Source organism: Bubalus kerabau, chromosome 19 (genome assembly GCF_029407905.1).
Source record: "Bubalus kerabau isolate K-KA32 ecotype Philippines breed swamp buffalo chromosome 19, PCC_UOA_SB_1v2, whole genome shotgun sequence".
Taxonomy (NCBI): Eukaryota; Metazoa; Chordata; class Mammalia; order Artiodactyla; family Bovidae; genus Bubalus; species Bubalus kerabau.
This window is the reverse complement of record NC_073642.1, coordinates 43286970-43312882: the sequence shown is the minus strand read 5'-3', so window position 1 is coordinate 43312882 and position 25913 is coordinate 43286970. Positions and strand designations below refer to the sequence as shown.

The following is a 25913-nucleotide window of genomic DNA, read 5'->3' as shown; positions in this document are numbered from 1 at the left end:
TGTCATCATTAACAGTTCCCTATGAGTCATTGATTTGAATACTCAATGTCTTTTGAATGAATTTCTTCAACAAGAAATGTTACTTCATAGGTTTGAAAATGAACAATCCAGAATATGTCATCAATACAGCTGACAACTTTTAGAACAAGAGTATTTGGAATGACCTTTAATTAAACTAGTCTCTATAATGTGGGAGTTTTATTTCATTTTTAAATAATGTAAAAACACAAACATCTGAGAAAATATGGCTTTTCTCAGCTTCCATCATAATGTGCAAAGTAACATGAAGAAAACAGATTTAGACAGATTTATAAGAAAGCAGAGGAATATTTTGGCCTGACAGTTTTATGTATACCATAGTTTAAGGGAAAAAAGGTATTTAATGGGCATCTCACTTTGACACTCTCTTGGTGCTGTGAAAAACAAGTGAGGCAACACTTGTTGACCCTCCCCCTTCCAGGAGCTTCAGGCCCAGGAAAGGAAGAACTAGCAGTTTCTGTGTGGACTTACTTCTCAACTGAACTATAAAGAGAAAAGGTTGGAGAAAAACTGCTCTGAACATAAAGAATAAGTCTGTACTATTTTTCCATTTTTTACCAGCTTTATTGAGATACAACTGACATATAAAATTGTATACACTTAAGTGTATGTGAGGGCTTCCCTGGTGGCTCAGATGGTAAAGAATCTGCCTGCAATACAGGAGACCTGGGTTTGATCCCTGGGTTGGGAAGATCCCCTGGAGAAGAGAATGGCTACCCTCTCCAGTATTCTTGCCTGGAGAATTCCATGGACAGAGGAGCCTGGTGGGTCACAGTCCATGGGTCACAAAGAGGCAGACACGATTGAGTGACCAAGCATGCACACAAGAGTATGTGATGATCTGACATATAAATATTGCAGAAGGATAACCACATAAGGTTAGTTAATACACCCATCAACTCACATAATGACAATTTTGTGTATGTGTGGTGAGATCACTTAAGATATATTAGTATTAAATATAGTCACAATACTGTCCATTAGATTCCCAGAACTTAATCATCTTATACCTGGAAGATAGTGCCTCTAACAGCCACATTCTACTTTCCATTTCTATGAGCTTGGCTTATTTCAGATTCCACATACAAGTAAAACCATATAGTATTTCCCTTTCTCTGTCTGACTTTTATCACTTAGCTCTCAGGTCAATCCATGTTGTCACAAACGGTAGGGTTTCCTTCCTCTTATGGATTATATATATATTTACACACACACACACACACACACATTCATGTCACACTATATTTATCCATTCATCTCTTGATGAACACAGATTTTTCCCCTGTCTTAGATATTGTGACCAATGCTGCAATAAACTTGGGGATAGATATCTCTTCAAGACAGTGATTTCATTTTCTCTGGATATATACTCAGAACTGGGATCGCTGGATCACACAGTAGTTCTGTTTTTTGAGAAACCTCCATACTGTTTTCCACAGCAGCTACACCAATTTACATTCCCATCAATAGTGCACAACAGTTGCCTTTTCTCCACATTCTCACCAGCATTTGCTGTCACTTGTCTCTTTGAGAATAGTTACTCTAATAAGTGTGAGGTGATAGCTCATCGTGGTCTTGATTTGTATTTCCCTGATGATTACTAACATTGAGCAACTTATACCTGTTGGCCATTTGTGTATCTTCTTTGGAAAAATATCTACTCACGTTCTCTGCCCATTTTTAAACGGGATTATTCAGGGGGGTTGCTATTGAGCTGTATAAGTTTCTTATATATTTGAGATGTTAACTCCTTATCTAATATATGGTGTGCAAATATTTTCTCCTATTCCATATACTACAAAAACTTTTTCCCAGTTGGGTATTCTTGACTGCCTTGTCAAATATGACTCAACTCTGCCCTCCAGTGAGTAAGCACCAGCCCCGCCTCCCCCACAGGCCATGAACATGGCTTCAGGGGGCCCTAGCTCCACCCTCCAGCAAGTCCACACCAAGTCCTATCCCCTCGGGGCTGCGTGACCAGCCACAGGGGGACCCAGCCCCACTCATCAGCAGGCCAGCAGCAGCTCCATGCCCCCCTCACCAGACGACACAGCCCACTGCACAGGAAGCCTACCCCACCCTCCAGCTGCACTGAAGCCACCACATGAGGCATGACCCTGCCGCCAATAAGACCAGGGACCAGCCTGACCTCCCAAAGCACCCACTGTAATCAGCTCCAGCACAACAGAAGGGAAACACATCCCACATTGATGGCAACCCCAGAGTGTACAGCTCTGGTGACCAGAGGGGAGGGTTTCTGGGCCCCAAAGCACATCCCCTCCATAAGGCCACTTCTCCAAGATTGAGAAACGTAACCAAGCTACCCAACACACTGAAATAAACACAGAGAACTGGGCAAAATGAGGAGATGGACAACTATGTTCCAAACAAAGAAATGAGGCATAACCTCAGAAAAACAACTAAATGAAGTGGAGATAAGCAATCTTTAAGATGATTATTTATTTGTCAGGCAAATTATAGATTTTCATTTCTTTGTGGTTGGAGTTTTACTATTTTTCTTTGGTCGTGTCGTATATTGCCTGACACTTCATGATCCATGCAACTTTACCTTGGTTTTTGTGCATTTGAAGGAGGAAGCACCTCTTCCAGTCTTTATAGTTTGATTTCAGTAAGTAAAGATCTTCTCCTGTCTATTCCTCCAGTTGGTGGAATAACCTATAGAATCACAGTTATGTTGGGCTAGAGCTGGTTATGAGGTTGTTGCTGGGTATGCAGTGAGATCCATGGTCAGCGGGCTTGTTATCAGGGTCTCAGGTGGATGTGGATAATGCCTGGTGCCTCTAGTACCTTATTCAGTAAGTATATTGAGTAAGTAGTGCTCAGACAACTGTTCACTTCTGAATCCACAGTGGGGTCTTCAGACAGTGAACCTATTACAGGTGTGTGGCAGGTGTGGTCTCTAGGAAGATTGCCACCTGGTCATTGGATGGGTCCCTATGTGGGCAGGACCTATCGTGAACCTCAGCTGAGAGGGGCTGAAAGCAAGCCCCAGGACTGTTTCAGTTTCCAGAGCCAAAACTGAACTTGGCAGACCTGTCTCTGCAAACATAGGTAAGTCTTCCACCAGGTCCCTGAGCAAGCTGGCCTGATCTCTGACTGTGAGTAGAGGTACTAAAGCCAAGTATAGGACCCTTTCAGGATCTCCAAGAGTTTGGACAACAGGGCCTGCTGCCTGATCTCCATGCCGGCAAAACTGCTGGCAGACTGTAAAGGCACTGGAGTAAAGGGTCCTTTCAGGATCTCCAAGGGCACACATGGGAGTGTCTCCTGTGCTGGGACCCTAGGGCCCCAGGACTGTCAGCAGACTGGCAGACTGTGGCTGCGAGGAAGCTAAAGCCATGTATAGGCCCTTTCAAGGTCTCCTAGGATCCATATGAGAGTTTCTCCTGCCTGGTTCCTATGCCAACAGGCTTGCTCTTGGATTGCGGCTGGCATGGGACTAATACCTCGTCTAAGGCCCTTCAAGGATCTCCAGGGCACAGATGAGAGTATCTCCTACCTCATCAAGTCTCTGTACTTTTAAACTAGTTTCTGAGTCTATTGTTGGTAAGTCACTCAGTCGTGTCCAACTCTTTGTGACCTCATGGACTGCAGCACACCAGGCTCCCTGTTCTTCACTGTCTCCCAGAGTTGGTTCAAACTCATGTCCATTGAGTTGGTGATACCATCCAACTATCTTATCTTCTGTCACCCCTTTCTCCTCTTGTCCTCAATCTTTCCCAGCATCAGGGTCTTTTTTAATGAGCTGGCTCTTCACATCAGGTGGCCAAAGTATTGGAACTTCAGCATCAGTCCTTCCAATGAATATTCAGGACCGATTTCTTTTAGGATTGACTAGTTTGATCTCCTTGCAGTCCAAGGGATTCTCAAGTTTGTCATTGCTTTCCCTCCAAGGAACAAGCATCTTTTGATTTTATGGCTGTAGTCACTCTCTGTAGTGATTTTGGACCCAAAGAAAATAAAATCTGTCACTACTTCCGCTTTTTTCCCCTTCTATTCGTCATGAAGTGATGGGACCAGACATCTTGATCTTAGTTTTTTAAGGTGGAATTTTAAGCCAACTTTTTTCACTCTTCTCTTTCACTGTAATCAAGAGGCTCTTTACAGAAAGAATAATTAAAGGTCTGTCACTTTCTACTATAGGAATGGTATCATCTGCATATCTAAGGTTGTTGACATTTCTCCCGGTAATCTTGATTCCAACCTGTGATTCATCCAGCTCGACGTTTCACATGATATACTCTGCACAGAAGTGAAATAAACAGGGTGACAATATACAGCCTTGATGTATACCTTTCCCAACTTTGAACCAGTCAGTTTCATGTAAGGTTCTAACTGCTGCTTCTTGACCTGCACACAGGTTTCTCAGGAGGCAGGTAAAGTGGTCTGGTACTCCCATCTCTTTAAGAATTTTCCACAATTTGTTGTGATCCATCCACACGGTCAAAGGCTTTAGCACGGTAATTGAAGCAGATGTTTCTTCTGGAATTCCCTTGCTTTCTCTATGATTCATCAGATGTTTGCAATTTGATCTCTGGTTCCTCTGCCTTTTCTAAACCCATCTTACACATCTGGAAGTTCTTGGTTCACATACTACTACAGTCTAGCTTGAAGGATTTTGAGCATTACCTTGCTAGCATGCACAATGAGTGCAACTGTACAGTAGCTTGAACATTCTATGGCCCCAGGGCCATAGAATTGTCCTTTGGCAGGGGTACCATACCCTAAACTGAAGGATTTTAAGCTTATATTTATATTTAATATACTTATATTAAATAATACACTTATTTAATACTTATATCTCATCTATTCCACTCAGATCTCAAAATGCTATCAGCATGACCTTAACTTTAGTCAGGAGATTGGAATCTGATCAGATCTGAAGGAAAGACTGAAAGATATTATTGAGGGAGGTTAGTTCATCAGTAAACATCACTCTATAGCAGGATACTTCTACCTTGCTATTATTTACATTTTGAGCCAGATAATCCTTTATTATGGCTTCCCAGGTGGTACAGTGGTAAAGAATCTGCCTGCCAATGCAGGAGACACAGGAGACATGGGTTCAATCCCTGGGTTGGGAAGATTCCCAGGAGAAGCAAATGGCAACTCAATCTGGTATTCTTGCCTGGAAAACCCCATAATCAGAGGAGCCTAGCAGGTTGCACACTCCTTGGGGGTTGCAAAGAGTAGGACATGACATAGCAACTGAGCATAGCACAATATTGTATAATAAAGAGCTGACTTGTGCATTGTAGCACGTTCACCACCCGATGCCAGTGGCACTCCCACCTGTCCAGTGACGACAATCAAAATGTCTTTCAGTTCAGTTCAGTTCAGTTCAGTCGCTAAGTTGTGTCCGACTTTGCAACCCCATGAATCGCAGCACGCCTGGCCTCCCTGACCATCACCAACTCCTGGAGTTCACTCAGACTCACGTCCATCGAGTCAGTGATGCCATCCAGCCATCTCATCCTCTGTCGTCCCCTTCTCCTCCTGCCCCCAATTCCTCCCAGCATCAGAGTCTTTTTCAATGAGTTAACTCTTCACATGAGGTGGCCAAAGTACTGGAGTTTCAGCTTCAGCATCATTCCTTCCAAAGAACACCCGGGACTGATCTCCTTCAGAATGGACTGGATGGATCTCCTTGCAGTCCAAGGGACTCTCAAGAGTCTTCACCAACATCACAGTTGAAAAGCATCAATTCTTCGGCGCTCAGCTTTCTTCACAGTCCAACTCTCACATCCATACATGACCACTGGAAAAACCATATCCTTGACTAGATGGACCTTTGTGGCAAAGTAATGTCTCTGCTTTTGAATATGCTATCTAGGTTGGTCATAACTTTCCTTCCAAGGATTAAGCGTCCTTTAATTTCATGGCTGCAGTCACCATCTGCAGTGATTTTGGAGCCCAGAAAAATAAAGTCAGCCACTGTTTCCACTGTTTCCCCATCTATTTCCCATGAAGTGATGGGACCGGATGCCATGATCTTCATTTTCTGAATGTTGAACTTTAAGCCAACTTTTTCACTCTCCTCTTTCACTTTCATCAAGAGGCTTTTGAGTTCCTCTTCACTTTCTGCCATAAGGGTGGTGTTATCTGCATATCTGATGTTATTGATATTTCTCCCGGCAATCTTGATTCCAGTTTGTGCTTCCTCCAGCCCAGCGTTTCTCATGATGTACTCTGCATATAAGTTAAATAAGCAGGGTGACAATATACAGCCTTGACGTACTCCTTTTCCTATTTGGAACCAGTCTGTTGTTCCATGTCCAGTTCTAACTGTTGCCTTCTGACCTGCATATAGGTTTCTCAAGAGGCAGGTCAGGTGGTCTGGTATTCCCATCTCTTTCAGAATTTTCCACAGTTTATTGTGATCCACACAGTCAAAGGCTTTGGCATAGTCAATAGAGCAGAAATAGATGTTTTTCTGGAACGCTCTTGCTTTTTCCATGATCCAGCAGATGTTGGCAATTTAATCTCTGGTTGTCTGCCTTTTCTAAAACCAGCTTGAACATCTGGAAGTTCATGGTTCACATATTGCTGAAGCCTGGCTTGGAGAATTTTGAGCATTACTTTACTAGAGTGCGAGATGATTGCAATTGTGTGGTAGTTTGAGCATTTTTTGTCATAGCCTTTCTTTGTCTTTGTCTTCTTTGTCTTTAGATAGTGCCAAATGTTTCCTAGGGTTACAATCACTCCTGGTAGAGAACCGCTGCCTTATATTGAGACTCACAGTTGACATTCCCCTCCCACATACCCAGAGCTTCACATCAGCTTCTAAAATATTTCAAAATTATGTATGGGTGAATATATATAAATCTATAATCTGTGTTTGAGTTAATTAACCATCTAGGAGCATAGTGTAGTTTGGCTCTTCTCAACTAAAATTATTTTGTTCTTTACAAGATCCAAACTTAAAAAAAAATTTCTGAAAAACACCATCTAAAATTAAAAGTATCCATCCTCCCAAAATTTAAAAATTGAAAAAAAAACTATTTAACATTATCTACGCATTGGAAATGAAGTGAAGTTTGCCTTACTTTACACAATTCAAAATAGACATTCTTTCTCAATCAAGAAACAATTTATTATCTCAATCATTATCATGATCATCTAAAAATCTCATCATATATAATCAAGAGAGGTAAGAAAGTCAAGCAGATTTTCCTGAGGACACCTCTGAGGTTCTGGCCTTTAAGAGATGTGCATCGAATGTCAGTTTGAAATGTGGAATTTTATTACCTTTCACCTCGTTAAGTATTTTTAATGTCAGTTTCAAATTAAAAGAGTGCCTCTTTGCATGTAAGAAAAATACTTTTAGAATGTATGTATATATGTGTGTGTCTGTATACACTCTAAAAGTATTTTTCTTACCGTCTGGTGGCTCAGACAGTAAAGAATCTACCTGCAAAGCAGAGACCTGGGTTTGATCCCTGGATTGGGAAGATCCCCTTGAGAAGGGCATGGCAATCAATTCCAGTATTCTTGCCTGGAGAATCCCCATGGACAGAGGAGTCTGTGGCTGCAGTCCATGGGGTCATAAAGAGTCAGACACAACTGAGCAACTATGCCTATATATATATAACTGAACCACTTCACTGTACTGCAGAAATAATGAACACAACCATGCAAATCAACTACATTTCAATAAAATAAATTTTCTTTAAAAAAAAGAAAGAAAAGCTCTATTATGAAAACTATACAATTTCAAAGTAGAAAGGAACCTCAGGAGCCATCTATTAACCTCTTATCCCAGGAAGGGATCAATACATCAAGATTCCTGGTACATGATTAAGGATAAAGAAAGATGGTTTTTAAGATGGTTCACTTGTGAATCAACTAGAAAACTATCCAAATCTGCTGTTATAACTTTTACCCATTGGTCTAACCTTTAAAGAAAACAGAATTTTTCTTTCTAATTCATCAGTTTCCATTCAAAAGTTCTGGGCTCTTTCCTCATCTGTGTAGTTTTAAGCCCCCATATATTCCTAAGCCTCACTGGTGTCAGGAAATGAAGTAGAAAAAGCTTCCTAAGAGAGATCAGTCATGTCCGACTCTTTGCGACCCCATGAATCGCACCACGCCAGGCCTCCCTGTCCATCACCAACTCCCGGAGTTCACTCAGACTCACGTCCATCGAGTCAGTGATGCCATCCAGCCATCTCATCCTCTATCATCCCCTTCTCCTCTTGCCCCCAATCCCTCCCAGCATCAGAGTCTTTTCCAATGAGTCAACTCTTCGCATGAGGTGGCCAAAGTACTGGAGTTTCAGCTTTAGCATCATTTCTTCCAAAGAAATCCCAGGGCTGATCTCCTTTAGAATGGACTGGTTGCATCTCCTTGCAGTCCAAGGGACTCTCAAGAGTCTTCTCCAACACCACAGTTCAAAAGCATCAATTCTTCGGCGCTCAGCCTTCTTCACAGTCCAACTCTCACATCCATACATGACCACTGGAAAAACCAGAGCCTTGACTAGATGGACCTTTGTGGCAAAGTAATGTCTCTGCTTTTGAATATGCTATCTAGGTTGGTCATAACTTTCCTTCCAAGGATTAAGCGTCTTTTAATTTCATGGCTGCAGTCACCATCTGCAGTGATTTTGGAGCCCAGAAAAATAAAGTCTGACACTGTTTCCACTGTTTCCCATCTATTTCCCATGATGTGATGGGACCGGATGCCGTGATCTTCATTTTCTGAATGTTGAACTTTAAGCCAACTTTTTCACTCTCCACTTTCACTTTCATCAAGAGGCTTTTTAGTTTGTCTTCACTTTCTGCCATAAGGGTGGTGTCATCTACATATCTGGGGTTATTGATATTTCTCCCAGCAATCTTGATTCCAGCTTGTGTTTCTTCCAGTCCAGCGTTTCTCATGATGTACTCTGCATATAAGTTAAATAATCAGGGTGACAGTATACAGCCTTGACATACTCCTTTTCCTATTTGGAACCAGTCTGTTGTTCCATGTCCAGTTCTAACTGTTGCTTCCTGACCTGCATACAAATTTCTTAAGAGGCAGATCAGGTGGTCTGGTATTCCCATCTCTTTCAGAATTTTCCACAGTTTATTGTGATCCACACAGTCAAAGGCTTTGGCATAGTCAATAAAGCAGAAATAGATGTTTTTCTGGAACTCTCTTGCTTTTTCCATGATCCAGCAGATGTTGGCAGTTTGATCTCTGGTTCCTCTGCCTTTTCTAAAACCAGCTTGAACATCAGGAAGTTCACGGTTCATGTATTGCTGAAGCCTGGCTTGGAAAATTTTGAGCATTACTTTACTAGCATGTGAGATGATTGCAATTGTGCGGTAGTTTGAGCATTCTTTGGCATTGCCTTTCTTTGGGATTGGAATGAAAACTGACCTTTTCCAGTCCTGTGGCCACTGCTGAGTTTTCCAAATTTGCTGGCATATTGAGTGCAGCACTTGAACAGCATCATCTTTCAGGATTTGAAATAGCTCAACTGGAATTCCATCACCTCCACTAGCTTTGTTCGTAGTGATGCTTTCCAATGCCCACTTGACTTCACATTCCAGGATGTCTGGCTCTAGGGCAGTGATCACACCATTGTGATTATCTGGGTCCTGAAGATCTTTTTTGTACAGTTCTTCTGTGTATTCTTGCCATCTCTTCTTAATATCTTCTGCTTCTGTTAGGTCCATACCATTTCTGTCCTTTATTGAGCCCATCTTTGCATGAAATGTTCCTTTGGTATCTCTGATTTTCTTGAAGAGATCTCTAGTCTTTCCCATTCTGTTGTTTTCCTCTATTTCTTTGCATTGATTGCTGAGGAAGGCTTTCTTATCTCTTCTTGCTATTCTTTGGAACTCTGCATTCAGATGTTTATATCTTTCCTTTTCTCCTTTGCTTTTCGCTTCTCTTCTTTTCACAGCTATTTGTAAGGCCTCCCCAGACAGCCATTTTGCTTGTTTGCATTTCTTTTCCATGGGGATGGTCTTGATCCTTGTCTCCTGTACAATGTCACGAACCTCATTTTATAGTTCATCAGGCACTCTATCTATCAGATCTAGGCCCTTAAATCTATTTCTCACTTCCACTGTATAATCATAAGGGATTTGATTTAGGCCATACCTGAATGGTCTAGTGGTTTTCCCTACTTTCTTCAGTTTAAGTCTGAATTTGGCAATAAGGAGTTCATGGTCTGAGCCACAGTCAGCTCCTGGTCTTGTTTTTGCTGACTGTATAGAGCTTCTCCATCTTTGGCTGCAAATAATATAATCAGTCTGATTTCGGTGTTGACCATCTGGTGATGTCCATGTATAGAGTCTTCTCTTGTGTTGTTGGAAGAGGGTGTTTGCTATGACCAGTGCATTTTGTTGGCAAAACTCTATTAGTCTTTGCCCTGCTTCATTCCGTATTCCAAGGCCAAATTTGCCTGTTACTCCAGGTATTTCTTGACTTCCTACTTTTGCATTCCAGTCCCCTATAATGAAAAGGACATCTTTTTGGGGTGTTAGTTCTAAAAGGTCATGTAGGTCTTCATAGAACCGTTCAACTTCAGCTTCATCAGCGTTACTGGTTGGGGCATAGACTTGGATTACTGTGATATTGAATGGTTTGCCTTGAAAACGAACAGAGATCATTCTGTCGTTTTTGAGATTGCATCCAAGTACTGCATTTCGGACTCTTTTGTTGACCATGATGGCCACTCCATTTCTTCTGAGGGATTCCTGCCCGCGGTAGTAGATATAATGGTCATCTGAGTTAAATTCACCCATTCCAGTCCATTTCAGTTCGCTGATTCCATACCCCTAACTCCTTTCAAACACACCCAATGTCACCTAGTTAGCATTTTCAAAAGGGATGGACTCTTTATCTTAGATCCGTTTATCAACTAATCATGCAGCCTTCACCAGCATCATCCTCTCTCCAGATACTTAACTGAGCCTCTACCCTTCACCAATATCCATTCATCAAGGAGTGATGCTTATTTCTACTCAGAGGCTATTGGAGAGGCCTAAAGGTCATCTTCCTCACCTACATACACCCATTTGGAGATACTTTACACTATAGCAGAGAGTAATTAATATCTTTGATTAAGAAAAGAGGCTAAAATCAAGTCACACTCAATTTACCTGTATTCTTAGGAAAAACTATGTAGCAGATGCCCAAGTTCTCATTCTTATCTTTAGAGTTTTCTCATCCACTTAAGTGAAAATCAAGTGAGCTCCCAACAGTTAAAACCATCACCAAAAACCATCCTGTCTTACTCTGAACACTGAAAAGTTTTTAGTATAAATAATTTTGCTAATCTGAGACCACTTCTTTTTTGTACTAATTTTTAAGTCTCCAGCCCTATTCAAGTCAATCATTTCAGAGCTAAATTTGCAAATGATACTACTTTTATAAGATAATGTAACAGCTGAAGACTCATTAAAATTTTCATTGTGCCCTGCAGTAGAATTCTGTTCTTTTCCCCTCCTTCCCTGTTCATTTCCACTTGATTAATCCCAGCTCCCAGCCAGCCAGTCTTGGAGAAGATCCTGCTCCCCTACCCAATCCCCACTGCTAGCTCTGGTGTGCCAAATACTAATTCTTACTCATGCAGTGGCAGCTCCTCTATTTTGAGAAGCTTTTCCTCGCCCTCCTCCTCTCCTGTATTACAGTTTGGGGGAGTTACAAGGCCAGTGATTTACACAGGTACTAGAGGTACCTGACACCACCCAGAATAAGCCTACTCTTTTGGCACTTTTCTGCACATTTTCTGACAGTAGGTATCCTCTGCAGTCCTGCAAGGAATTCTTTTCAGGACCTTGAGGTTTTTCTGCCTCAGCTCCTAATAGGCATTAAACCAAATATTTTGCCCAGATTCATCCTACCCCCACTATGGAAGCCTCGCTTCCTCCAGGAGTATCTCATAACCCAGGATCCTAGGAGAGTTTGTTTGTTTGGTTTTTGTGTTTCTGTGGAGTTGCCATTGCTCTGAGGTTAGCTGGTACCATTTATTAAGTCTCTAAATCTCAAACTATGGGCTTCCTGAAAACTACCTGGAAGCAAAATGCGAATGAGAGATCATAAAAAAGAACGAAGGAAGAAGTAGAGAAACTCTGAGACAATCTCAAACCACCTCACTGACATGCAGTGATAACTTAGGTTTTGTGGCTCTACAATGGTGCCCACACCTCTGTGAGGGTCAGCCTCCCAGGTGCCTGTCCAGGTCTGGCCAGGGGGGCTCAGCTTCTGCTCCCACGCTCTGTGCTCTGTGGTGGCTGAGGCTCTCCTCGGTGCCTGAGTGGCTATCTCCTCACACAGAGCTGAGCTGGCAAACTGATGCTGCCCAGGCCCGGAAACAGTGGGGGCTGCATGGTTTGTCTAATTCTCTGAACATAAACTTGGCAGGAGTCCTTTGAGTTACTAAGCAACTGAACATTTGACATGAAGCATTTAACAACCTTTCCATAGATTACTAAAAGTTCCCAGAGTAGATTCATGTCTGGTCCCGTGAAGAAAGAAGAAGGAAACAGAGGTAGCCAAGAAGAGAGTGGGGAGAAAAAGCCAAGAAAGAAGGCAAAAGGAAATAGCAACTTACAGAGGCAGAAAGAAGAGGAAGGCAGGAAAACGGGAGGCACTTGAGATGGAGACTCTCAGGGAAGGAGATTATGCCCCAGGACAGCATTTCCCAAAAGCTCTAGGAAGCAGTCTTTCAGCAAAAAGAGTTTCTACGGTTTTCATTTGTTATCCAGAACCATGGGTCTTTCCTCCATTTTTGTTGTCTTCACTCCACTCAGCCACTCACCTCAAATACACAGCTCTCACAAAATCTGTAACAGGAGGCTAACATGCATGACAATCTCATGTAGACACACAAGGAGCAGAATACCAATGGGAGACAGTTAGCAAGAACGGAAGAGTTCACTACTTCTGGCTCAGAAGGCTCTCGATTCTTAACTTAATGTTCTGAGCAAGATGCCTTTCTGCTGCCTCTCTGGATCGACTTCCTGCCCTGCTCCCTGGTGCAGGCAACGTGTGCTTGGTTGCTCAGTCGTGTCCAGCTCTTTGAGACCCCATGGACTGTGGTGTGCCAGGCTCTTCAGTCCATGGGGATTCTCAGGCTAGAATACTAGGGTGGGTTTTCATGCCCTTTTCCAGGGGATCTTCCCAACCCAGAGATTGAACCCAGGTCTCCCACGTTGCAGGCAGATTCTTTACTGCCTGAGCCACCAGGGAAGTCTGGTGCAGGCAATAAGGAGATGAATTGTTTGTGGAAAATTGGAAAATTTGACAATAAGAATAAACCAACCAAAAGTCAATCAGTATTTTATTAACACATGGCTAAAAATCTAAAACCAAGAATTGCGACAGTTTTAATAATAGGTTTGTGGGCCTCAAATTCTCTCTCCCACCACCTTTCTTTAATAAACATTGTATTCTACATAGAAGTTAATCCAATCAGCTTCCAGCCCTGACACACAGAGACCTGGCAAGAGGTACTTTTTTCCAGAGTAAATGTTAGGGGTCCAGAGTCAGTGGTGTGTGCTATTACAAGAGCAATTCTTGCCTCCAGCCCACAGAGTACTACATATCTCATTTAAACAGCAAACTAGAAAAAGCAATTGTCAAGAGGAAAAATTAAAACTTGAGCGACATAAATTCTGCCATTCTGTATGATCACATGGAATTTTTAACTCATGCTTAAAATTTAAAGCAGTAAAACAGTGCAGTTATACTGTTTTGTTTGATAAATACAAAGTTAATACATGAAATATTTTACTGAATTTAAATTTTAAAATTATTACTTTTATGAATACTTGTTAACTATATTTATTATAAAACTTAAGGGTGAATCAATAATTATGATTGATTATTCACATGGCTATTATTGAGAATAATTTTGTCCTATATGAGCAAGGGTAAGGGTATTAAAAATTATCTGTTCTGGGTGTCAAAAATGCCTGGTATACCATTACCTCTTTGGAGCACATAAGCGTCTCCTCTGCTCTCTGGCTTCTAACTGGGTTCTTACTGGACCACTGGTGGGGATCAGGAAAGAAAAAGAGCGAGATCGGGGCATTTATCTCTTCCTTTCCTTGCAGACTTGCCCAACTCTGGCAACATCCTTTGACATTTCTCCCCAGCTTTATTGAAATATGATTGACAAATAAACAGTGTATAAATTTAAGGTGCACAGGTGGTCCAGTGGTTGAGAATCCACCTTGCAGTACAGGGGACACTGGTTTGATCTCTGGTCCAGGAGGATCCCACATGCCGAGGAGCAGCTGGGATTACTGTGCCACAATTACTGTGCTCTAGAGCCTGACAGTGGCACCCCACTCCAGTCCTCTTGCCTGGAGAATCCCACAGACGGAGGAGCCTGGTGGGCTGTAGTCCATGGGGTCGCTAAGAGTCAGGCACGACTGAACGACTTCACTTTCACTTTTCACTTCATGCATCGGAGAAGGAAATGGCAACCCACTCCAGTGTTCTTGCCCGGAACGGGGGAGCCTGGTGGGCTGCCCTCTATGGGGTCGTACAGAGTTGGACACGACTGAAGCGACTTAGCAGTAGCAGCAGCAGAGCCTGACAGCCACAACTACTGAGCCCATGTGCTGCAACCACTGAGGCCTGTGCACGTAGAGCCTGTGCTCCCCGCAAGAGAAGCATTGCAACGAGAAGCCCACATGCCACATGAAGAGTAGCCCCCGCTCACTGAAGCTAAAGAAAGCTCGTGTGCAGCAAAAAAGACCCATCACAGCCAAAAAACATATAAATATTTTTTCCAAAAAAAACTTAAGGTTCACAACATGATCTTTGGAAATATGTATACATTGTGAAATGATTCCCCCAATCAAGTGAATTTACCTATGCATCACCTCATGTATTTACTCTGTGTGTGTGTATGGTAAAAATACTTAAGATCTATTCTCTTGGCAACTCTCAAATACATGATACAGTATTATTAACTACAGTCACCATGCTGAACATCAGATCTTGAAAACTTATTCATCTTGCATAAGTGAAATTTAGTACTATTTGACCAGTATCTCCCCGTTTCCCCTACCCTCCTGCCCCTGACGACCACAGTTCTACCCTCTTTTTCTGAGTAAGTTTATTTTAGATACCATATACAAGTAAGATTAAATGATGTTTGTCGTGCTCGCTTTGGCAGCACATATACTAAAATTGGAATGATACAGAGAAGATTAGCATGGCCGCTGCATAAGGATGATATGCAAATTTGTGAAGCATTTTATATTAAAAAAAAAAAACAACATTGTTTGTCTTTCAGTGTCTGGTTTATCCCACTTAGCATAATGTCCTCTAGAATCATCCAGTTTGTCACAAATGATAGGATTTCCTTCTTTTTTCATGGCTGAATAGTAATCCATTGTATAATATTCCAATATACCACATTTCTTTATCCATCTACCCATAGATGGCCATCTAGGCTGTTTCCATATCTTCCTTACTGTGAATAAGGATGCAGTGACATAGGGATATGACTACATTGATGTCATTTCCTTCAGATATATATCAGAAGTGGAGTTGCTGAATCATATGGTAGTTATTTCTTTAGGTGTGTGTGTGTTTTTTTTTTTAAGGACTCTCCATACTGCTTTCCATAATGGCTATACCAGTTTGTATTCCTGCCATCCTTTGACTTTGGCCAAAGTCATTCTTCCTCCATCCGACCCATTCTCTCCCTCTCTGTCTCCTCTCAATTGTGATTATTACCTGCTCATTCAGACCCAGGGATGGACAGGCACTGTCCTCATTCCTTAGTAGCCTGAGGATACCACACTATCCCCTGTCATTTCTGGATATCCTGTCTATACCTTTATACATTTAGTTTTATTTAAACTCTCTGAAAATTACCCACTTTGTAGGAGTCAACTATTTTCCGCAAAGACCCTAATTAATATATATTCTTACTTCTTATAAATCCAATTTCCATCACAACTCTTCATTATCCTAGATCTCAAACGGAAATGTTTCTCCTCCTTAAATATGTATATTCTAATTCCATAGGGTCTTAGGATCCTGGGAATGGAGTAGTTGATATCAGTTGTTTATTTACACTTTCAATATTCAGGGGAAAGTGGATGTGCACTTAGTTGATGAACTGCTGCAGCAGAGCCTCTATACATCACTTCCCTTCTCCAAAGTTTGCTAGTCACCTTGTAAAAGTAACACTGGACAAATTGCTTCATTTAGCACAACATCTCCCTCCACAAAAATCACTATCACTTTTCTGCATCTCCCCAAATTAAGATCTAAGAGTTCACCAGTCATACCATGTCTAAAAATTAAACTTATACATTCTGAGATTAATCAAAGCCTATTAACAGGGCTAATCTTAATCTTCCCAAAGAAAGGCAATGCCAAAGAATGTTCAAACTACTACACAATTGCACTCATCTCACATGCTAGTAAAGTAATGCTCAAAATTCTCCACGCCAGGCTTCAACAGTATGTGAACTATGAACTTCCAGATGTTCAAGCTGGATTTAGAAAAGGCAGAGGAACCAGAGGTCAAAATGCCAACATCCACTGGATCATAAAAAAAGCAAGAGAAATCCAATAAAACATCTACTTCTGCTTTATTGACTATACCAAAGCCTTTGGCTGTGTGGATCACAACACACTGTGGAAAATTCTTAAAGAGATGGGAATACCAGACCACCTGACCTGTCTCCTGAGAAATCTGTATGCAAGTCAAGAAGCAACAGTTAGAACTGGACATGGAACAACAGACCAGTTCCAAATCGGGAAAGAAGTACATCAAGGCTGTACAACTGTCACCCTGCTTATTTAATTTATATGCAGAGTACATCATGCGAAATGCTAGGCTGAATGAAGCACAAGCTAGAATCAGGATTGCCGGGAGAAATATCAATAACCTCAGATATTCCAATGACACCACCCTTATGGCAGAAAGTGAAGAAGAACTAAAGAGCCTCTTGATGAAAGTGAAAGAGGAAAGTGAAAAAGTGGGCTTAAAATTTGACATTCAGAAAACTAAGATTATCGCATTTGGTCCCATCATTTCATGGCAAATAGATGGGGAAACAGAACAGTGACAGACTTTATTTTTTTGGGCTCCAAAATCACTGCAGATGGTGACTGCAGCCATGAAATTAAAAGACGCTTACTCCTTGGAAGAAAAGCTATGATCAACCTAGACAGCATATTAAAAAGCAGAGACATTGCTTTGCCAACAACTTTTCCATCTAGTCAAAGTTACGGTTTTTCCAGTGGTCATGTATGGATGTGAGAGTTGGACTATAAAGAAATCTGAGCACCGAAGAATGGATGCTTATGAACTGTGGTGTTGGAGAAGACTCTTGAGAGTCCCTTGGACTTCAAGGAGATCCAACCAGTCTATCCTAAAGGAAATCAGTCCTGAATATTCATTGGAAGGACTGATGCTGCAGCTGAAACTCCAATATTTTGGCCACCTGATGTGAAGAACTGACTCACTAGAAAAGACCCTGATGCTGGGAAAGATTGAAGGTAGGAGGAGAAGGGGACAACAGAGGATGAGATGGTTGGACGGCCTCACTGACTTGATGGACATGAGTTTGAATAAGCTCTGGGAGTTGGTGATGGGCAGGGAAGCCTGGCGCACTGCAGTCCATGGGGTCGCAAAGAATCGGACATGACTGAGGGACTGAACTGAACTGAATCTTATGGTCAATGGGAAGAATTAATTCCAGACAGTACTGACTTTAATCTGTCCACATCCTCTGCATTTCATTTCATCCATTTCCAAGTTAACAGCAACTAAAAGCATAGCTAAATTTTTCTACTAAAAGTATTTCTTGGAATAAACACTTTTGTTAATAATTTTCCAAAAAATGTGTGGGAGAAAAGGCACATTAATCTCTATTCTCTGCCCTTATAGTGTTTAAAATGACTTAAATACTCTCACAGTGTGAGGATTTGACATCAGAGTGCCAAGCAAATTCAAGCAAGGAAACAGATTTCTATCTAGAAAAGAGCAAAACTATATGATTTCTGCAAAGCAATTCATCAATCTGATATGACTCTAATGTAATTACTCAGGAGAGAATCTGGTGGTGGAAACGCCACTGAAGAAACAATTACCTTAACTACTCTGCATTGATGAAAATGAGAAGTAGAGTCGAACAACAACAATAATAGCAATAATTTAAAAAAAAAAAAAAGCTAATGCATCACACTTTTGTAAGGCACAGTTTTAAATGTTCTACCTGCATTCACTTATTTAATCTTCAGAACAATCCTAGGAATTAGATCACTATTGCTGTTCCCAATTTTCAGATGAAGAAAAAGAGATTCAGAGAATTTAAGTAATTTTTCCAAAGCCACACAGCTAGTAAGTGACACAGCTGGGATTCAAGAGTGGGTCATCTGGCTTAGCACCCATATATCAAACCACCAAGACATACCATCTCTACTGGAACTTAGAAAAACCATCCTTTTACTGGTGTGCAATTAAAAACGATATCATCTTATCACAGCATGTGAATTCCATTTAATTTCTGCTTCTCTTTTAGGAACAACAACTAAAAATGGGAACTGAGGCATCCCAAGAGAACTCTTACTGGCATAGTCAGAGACATGGCATTAGGACCTAGTTTTGTCAGCAGAAAAGAAAATGAATAAATTCTCATCATTTAGGAGAGAATCAGGAACCTCTTTGTGAATCTGCTGATGGCTATGGTCCCTTTCCCCAGAATGTACTTTGCATTCAATTTCAGGGAGTTTGCAGAAGCCCAGATGTCCATCCACAGACCTTATGTGAGAAAACTCTCTTCTTAAATGAATCCTAAGTCTACAATGCTGTATATACTTCATTAAATTAAAAAAAAAAGAATCAACTGATAAACCAATATTTTCACTGGGTGACTTCTACAATCAAAGCACTGTGCCGAATCTTGTGTGAAGAGTCTCAGAAAAGACGTGTAATATAGTCCCCGCCTTCAAAAAGCTGGATGGTCAAGTTTGCAAAATAAGACAATAAAAGAGTAGGGTCATTACTTCTCTAGGGACTCTAAAGAAAGAAATATTAATTTTAGCTTGAGTTGTCAGGCAAGGCTTTAAAAGAAGACTTGGAACATGATGTGGTCTAGAGAGCTGATTAGGATTGCAGAGAAAGCGAGAAATGGCATTTGATATCAGAAAATAATAGAATTCTTCCTTTTAACACTTGCCTGGATTTGTAGGCTAAGAAAATTACTTTTATGAAAAATACTGTGTGTTACCTGCAATCGTTAAGAATCTTATTTTCCAACCATACACTGTGCTTCCTGCCAACGTGCTCACCTCCCAGCTCTCTGCTGGGAGGACAGCACGCAGCTGGCAGCCCTTGGCCTGTCCTCTCAGAAGCCAACTGTTAATAGATGGTGCATAACACTGTTCACCAGGACAAGGAAACCTGTCAGTAGAAATTGGCTTACGGCTCTTCACTCATCTCCCCATGGCCAGAGGAGGAGCCCAACAAATAGAAATTTATTTTGATTCTGAGGTGGCTTTCTATCTCATTAGCAATCCCATGAGTCCCTACTCTTTTCACTCAACTGCCAACAGTCCTTGATGTTCTGAATAAAGAAGCTGTCCAAACTGGGATTAAAAAGAAGGGGAGAAAAAAATCACCATTCCTTTTCTCAGACTCCATGTGGAGGTGCTGAGCTGGCTCAGCTCCCTAGAGAGCTCTCTTTTCCTTTTCTTTGCAGCCCTAGTGACTGTGCAGGACTGAGGTATTTACATCACACAGCCTTGATTCTTGCTGCAATTCCTTCCAGCAAAAATTCCACACAACAGAAGGACAGGGTACAGTTAAAATTCTGGTAGAATCAACGTTGACTTGATTGGGAAATTCTAGAAAATGGAATTAAAAGTCTGAAAAGAGATTAAGTTACTAATTAGCTAGGGTTGCAAAAAAAAAAAAGCAATGTATAGAAATAGACTTCAAGGAAGAAGACATCCAGTAAAATGGTCATCCTACATTCAACCAGAAATGGATACCGCCATCTCATATGGGGAAAGGAGATGCAAGTTTGGAGCGGTTGCCTCCTTTCAAGAGATTCACAGTTTGACAGTGTTGCAGTATATCCCCAGAGGACTGGGTAAAATTGGAGGGTGGGAGGGAGAGGTACAGTGGAGAAGAAAGTATCATAGAAAGCAAGCAGGTCAAAAACAGAAATGAAAGCATAACTTTAAATGAACTCATACTTTGACACTCTATAGCTGGGGGTAGCGAGAATAAGAGCCAACAAACTAATACCATGCTACATCGCTTAGAATATTTGGGGTGGTAAACAACCAGGAAACTCGTGACTCAAAGTGTACTTAGAAACTTTTTAAAGTTCCCCACCCACCCCCATTTATACAATACCTCACATGATAAATAACAGAGGCAGAGTAGTACCTAGCCAAGAAGAAACTATCAGGATTCTAGCTCTGCTGCCCTGGGATTCACTTGGCTCTGCTCTGTATCCTAGACTGGCTTCATCCTCAGGATGAAGGCAACATGCCTATAGCAGTTCTAGGGATCATGTCCTGACAGCGTGGCTAGAGGAAAAACAGATCTAGGCTTTCCTGTTTTTCTCTCAGGATTGAGGGGATGTTTCCCGGAAGCTTGCTGCAGACTTTCCCTTGCATCTCTTCCAGCAGATTCAGATCATATGCCCCTTCCAAAACCAACCACCAGGGGGAAGAACGTGAGCGGTTGTCAAAGTGCAGTCCCTGATCCATCAACAGTACCTGGGAACAAGGTAAACTATTAGGACTAGCTCCAGACTCACTGAATCAGGGTCTCCTGAACTGAGGCACAGCAATCTGTGTTTTTGGAGAAGGCAATGGCACCCCACTCCAGTACTCTTGCCTGGAAAATCCCATGGGCAGAAGAGCCTGATAGGCTGCAGTCCATGGGGTTGCAAAGAGTCGGACACGACTGAGCAACTTCACTTTCACTTTTCACTTTCATGCATTGGAGAAGGAAATGGCAACCCACTCCAGTGTTCTTGCTTGGAGAATCCCAGAGATGGGAGAGCCTGGTGGGCTGCCGTCTATGGGGTCGCACAGAGTCGGACACGACTGAAGCAACTTAGCAGCAGCAGCAGCAGCAGAATGGGTGTTGGATTCCCAACCACAATGACCAGGACAATGGTCAAGGGATCAGACCAATCATTAAGATGACCAAAGAGTTTATTCAATTACCATTTTTGAACGCTTGCTCCACTCCAACTTTTTATTTTACTTTCACTATACCCTTTAACACTATACAGTATCTCTGTCAGGTATTACTGTCTCCATTTTACAGCTTAAGAAATGGAAGTTCAAGCAATTTAAGTAAACATCCAGTTTTATAGAGCAAAGTCAAGATCTGAACTTAGGCCTTCTGACTCTAACCCACTTTTCATTTCATTATGCCAGAGCTGAAAGATGGAGGTTGCCTTAGACTTTATGTTCTAGGGAGGCTCTGAACTCCTTGATATTCATATTTAAATGAAGATTGACCAGAGAAATATCCTCAAATCTATAGTCTTCCTTGGGTCCTGGAATTCTAAGAAATTGCCAGGTTATGAGGTTTCCCTGAGGATACTTCTTAACTGCCTCTTAGAGTTCAGAGTAAACCAAGCCTAAAGAGATGGCCCAGAAATACAACAGACATTTTTTTTTCTCTCAAGAATGGAAAGAAACCCCCAAAGGCCCAAAACCGAGAGAAATCTCAAAAACAGGTACTCAAGTTCCTATTACTCTAGACAGAGGTCACTGACATTCTCAGTAAGAAATGGGCTTGCATGTTAATGATACATGGGGTGGCCACAAGATGGGGTGAGAGAACTAAGATTCTTACATTGAGCCAGGACCCTAAAAGGGCTACACCCTGAGAACACGTAGACTAAAACAAAAAATCGATCTACAGATGGAGGACAAGGAAACTCCTCTCCCTCAGGCTGAACTCTAAGGGGAAAAAAAATCTCCCCTGATAATTTGCAACAAGAGGCTTGCCCTCACGGTGAGTTTGAGATATGGATTTATACTACTAGCAAGGGCAATAAATCCCCAAAGAAAGTAACATAAAAATTGGTTTCCAGATTGTCACTGCCCCTGAGGTCCTGGCTAACGAAACCAGGAAGCCTCTTTGTAAAGACACATTCTCATCTCAGGCCACACAGGGTTCTCACAGACAAGAGCTCACAATCCTAAATCACAAAACCTGAAGGAAATGCCACCACGGCTGAAGGTTCAAAGAAACAACAAATATGAACTTCACATAATAGAATTATCTGAACAGGAGGTTTTAAATTATTTTTAAAAGTAAAAGAAAGAATTAAAAATATGAGAAAGGAACACGATACTATAAAAAAAATAAAATAGCAAAGCAGATTTGAAAAATATATGCAATAAGGAAATTTTCAACCTCTGTCATACAACTGAACACACACATCATTCTTAACAAGAAATGTATGACCTCATTGAGAAATCATCCTGGGTTGCAACAGAAGTTGTCAGAGAGGCAAGAAAAGCATAAGGTTAATCTCATTGCTCCACAAAGCATTTTGTAATTTGAGAATCTAAGCAAGGAATCACCAAAATGCCCTGCTTTATACTCTATCCAATCCTACCCCTACCATGACATGGAGAGATTTGTTCCTGTCGCCTGCTATGACATGGTGAGAAGTTGAACAACAGCTAAATGACTGGTGATGATGTTTTTAAGAATACAGAGGGCATGTTTGATGAAAAGCTTTGTGAAATCTCTTGCCCTGCAGAACTTCACCTTTCAGCTTAATATTTATATTCGTGGTATTTCACAACAAAGGCAAGCATTTCAGAAAGTACTATATTAAACTCAAACCTCTCTTCGGCAAAGTGAGTTTTCTTTATCAAACTTAAAACTTTTTGTTCTGGTTTTCTAGATAAGGAGCATTTCCCTTAAAATTTATTTCTAATAACTTGTAGAAATATAAAAAGGGGGAAATGCAAGTTGCAGAATATCATTAATTTGTACCAAATACAAATTCAATTCCAGTGTTGGAGAAACGCGTCTGTGAAGGCCTGCCGTTCAGTAACCATCACAAATGTACTTATTCACAGAGACTGTCACGCCCCTTCTGCTGCTAGACCTAGCAGAAGCCTGAAACCATGGGAGAGGCCTGCACATAACAAGTGGATGGCTGAAAAGCACAGGATTGCATCAAACTATGCTCATCAACTTGGATGCTTCTGTCTTAATCCATTCCTGGCTGAGAGAAAGGCCGCTCCTTCACATTCCTCCCTGCATTTCCAGAATGCGTGAATCACTTGGCAAAACCTGAGGCCAAAGGAACCACAAAAGGCAACTTAAAGCCAAGAAGCCCTTGCCTGACCCTGCCTCAGGGAGAACGAACTCCTGGTTTAAATAGAGGCTTGGAGGAAGCAGTGACTCCCTTCCTACCAGGGAGAAGGCCTCGTGCCTGCCCACCACAGATTTCCTTCCATCACCGGAGACAGGCAGAGCCTCACTGTATTTGGGACCTATGTTTGCTGCTGGGAAAGAAAGCAGAGAAGTACTTCTGGCCCTTGTACAAACACCAATTATGTTCCTTGTTTACAAAGCAGTTATTTGTCTGAATGCAAGCCACATAAAGAGCAGGAAGATTCTCTTCTCTTACAAAGTCAGAGTTCCTTATCTATCTGTAACACAAAGGTCTCCTTTATTATAAACTTGGAATAGATGTGTCTACACAAGGGATAAGTGATTGAAGGCACAAGCAACACTGCCAAGCTAGTAGAGTGGCATCTGAGATTTATTGTGGGGTTAGTGTGAAAGGTAGAACAGTGACAGATGATTAGTTTTCGGGTTAGAAGCCTAAGGCTTCAAAGAGATCTCAATGCTACCTTTCCCAAGTTGCTAGTTTTGTAGCAACTAAGTGAACTCTTATTTACATAGTCATCAGCCTGTGTTAGTTTCAGCCTTCTCTGTACTGTACCTACTCTTATCTTAAAACATCCAACCACAAACACTTGGCAGAGAGCTCTTTCCTTCCAGTAAGTTAATTAAGGGTTATTGAGTACCTACAGCCTATTTAGAGCCGTGTGTTAAATCTAAGTTACAAATCCTCTTCTCATGAAGAAGGTGGTTCATTTAAGAAGACAATCATTTCATCACAAGGAAAAATATATTTTTCTACTTCTTTAATTTTGTATCTATTCAAGATGAAGGATGTTCAATAAAGTTATTGTGATCATCATTTCATGATGTATAAAAGCCAAATCATTATGCTGTACCTTATACGGTGCTGTATGTCAATTACATCTCAATAAACTGAAAGGAAATAAACAAGTGAAAAAAAAAGATGACCAAAACTGTACTTTGGCCCATTATGTGGGTTTACTTGCTTTGAGGCACTTGGTGGCTCCTCCAGAAACAGCCAGAGTTCATTTCTTGGCACCATGGCCCTGACCCCAACTCGTAGGTATCCTGGCAAGAAAGGCAGAATACTTGGAACTCGAAGGCAGTAATTCTCAAAGGTGGTCCCTGGACCAGGAGCATCAACACCACTGGGGACCTTGTTAGAAATGAAAAGTCTCAGTCTTTGCCCAGAGCTAAGGAATCAGAAGCTCTGGGACCAATTCTCAGTAATTTAACGTTCTTCAGGTGACTGTAATGTACGTTCAAGTTTGAGAAGCACTGGTTTAAGTGAACTGATTTTTTAAAACTCTGCCACCTGTCAAACTGTCTTGCTTTGTTTCCACTTTCCACCTTTTCAAAACTAGAGAATTTTTGTTTTGTTAACAAGTTATAACCCTTTTGGCTGCAAGTCACAGCAGACACTTATCAAACTAGCTTAAACAATGAGAATGTTGACTGCTGCTGCTACTGCTGCTGCTAAGTCACTTCAGTCGTGTCCGACTCTGCCCACCAGGCTTCCCCGGCCCTGGGATTCTCCAGGCAAGAACACTGGAGTGGGTTGCCATTTCCTTCTCCAATGCATGAAAGTGAAAAGTGAAAGTGAAGTTGCTCAGTCGTGTCCGACTCTTAGCGACCCCATGGACTGCAGCCCACCAGGCTCCTCTGCCCATGGGATTTGCCAGGCAAGAGTACTGGAGTGGGGTGCCATTGCCTTCTCCGGAGAATGTTGACTGGCTCACCTAATTGGAAAACTAGCATAGGGCAGGTTCCCACATTGACCTAATTCACCAGCCCTGACTTGGGTTTTCCCAGAATTCTATTAATCCCACCCTCCTCCCAGGTGGTCAGTGAGATGGCATGGCAGTTCCATCTCACAGCTGCACACAAAAGCCTCCAGTGGAAGAGAGAGGGCTCACTTCTGGCAACTCCCAAAAGAGTGAAGGAAAACTTTCCCAGAAGTCTCCATAACTTTCCTCTCTTTTATCATGGATCCAAATTACAATATGAAGTCATTCCTGAACCAGTTACTGGCAGAAAGGATGGGAATAAACAGTCAGGCCCATTACCACATCTGTGGGTGGAGTTAGTTCCCCCCACCCCCACGTGGAGGGTGGATGTCAAAAGAAAATCAGGGTTTCGGCTAGAGAGGAGAAAGGAGGAATGACTGATAGGTGTCAACTCACTAAGAATATCCTCTCAGTAAAGGAAATCATCGGTTCTTGACATGGCAATTAAAGCTAAATATCATGAGTCTAGAAAGCCAAAACCACAAACTCCAGCCCTCGGCATTGAACAGTAATTAGGCTGGAGGGAAAGTTATCAAATCTCACAGGAAAACTCAGGAGTAGAGTGAAAAATAAAAACTATTTCCTTTTTATTTCTTATCCATTATTCTACTTCTCCCACCCCGACAATACAATTTTCTAAGGAATAGCTCAAGTCTTCTGGCCATTTCCCCAGTGTTACATGAATACTCCTTATAGATAATTAATGACATATTTCACTC

At 41.6% G+C, this 25913-nt stretch overlaps 1 protein-coding gene and 1 non-coding gene across 5 annotated transcripts in view; one reads left to right on the top strand and one right to left on the bottom strand.

Annotated features, from left to right (window-relative positions):
- The window catches only part of AKAP6 (A-kinase anchoring protein 6), a 657364-nt gene that overhangs the window by 461000 nt on the left and 170451 nt on the right, over positions 1–25913 (bottom strand). The window lies entirely within an intron of this gene.
- On the top strand, positions 15175–15281 carry LOC129634670 (U6 spliceosomal RNA). Its single transcript, XR_008705839.1, has one exon. It is a non-coding gene; the product is annotated as a U6 spliceosomal RNA (small nuclear RNA).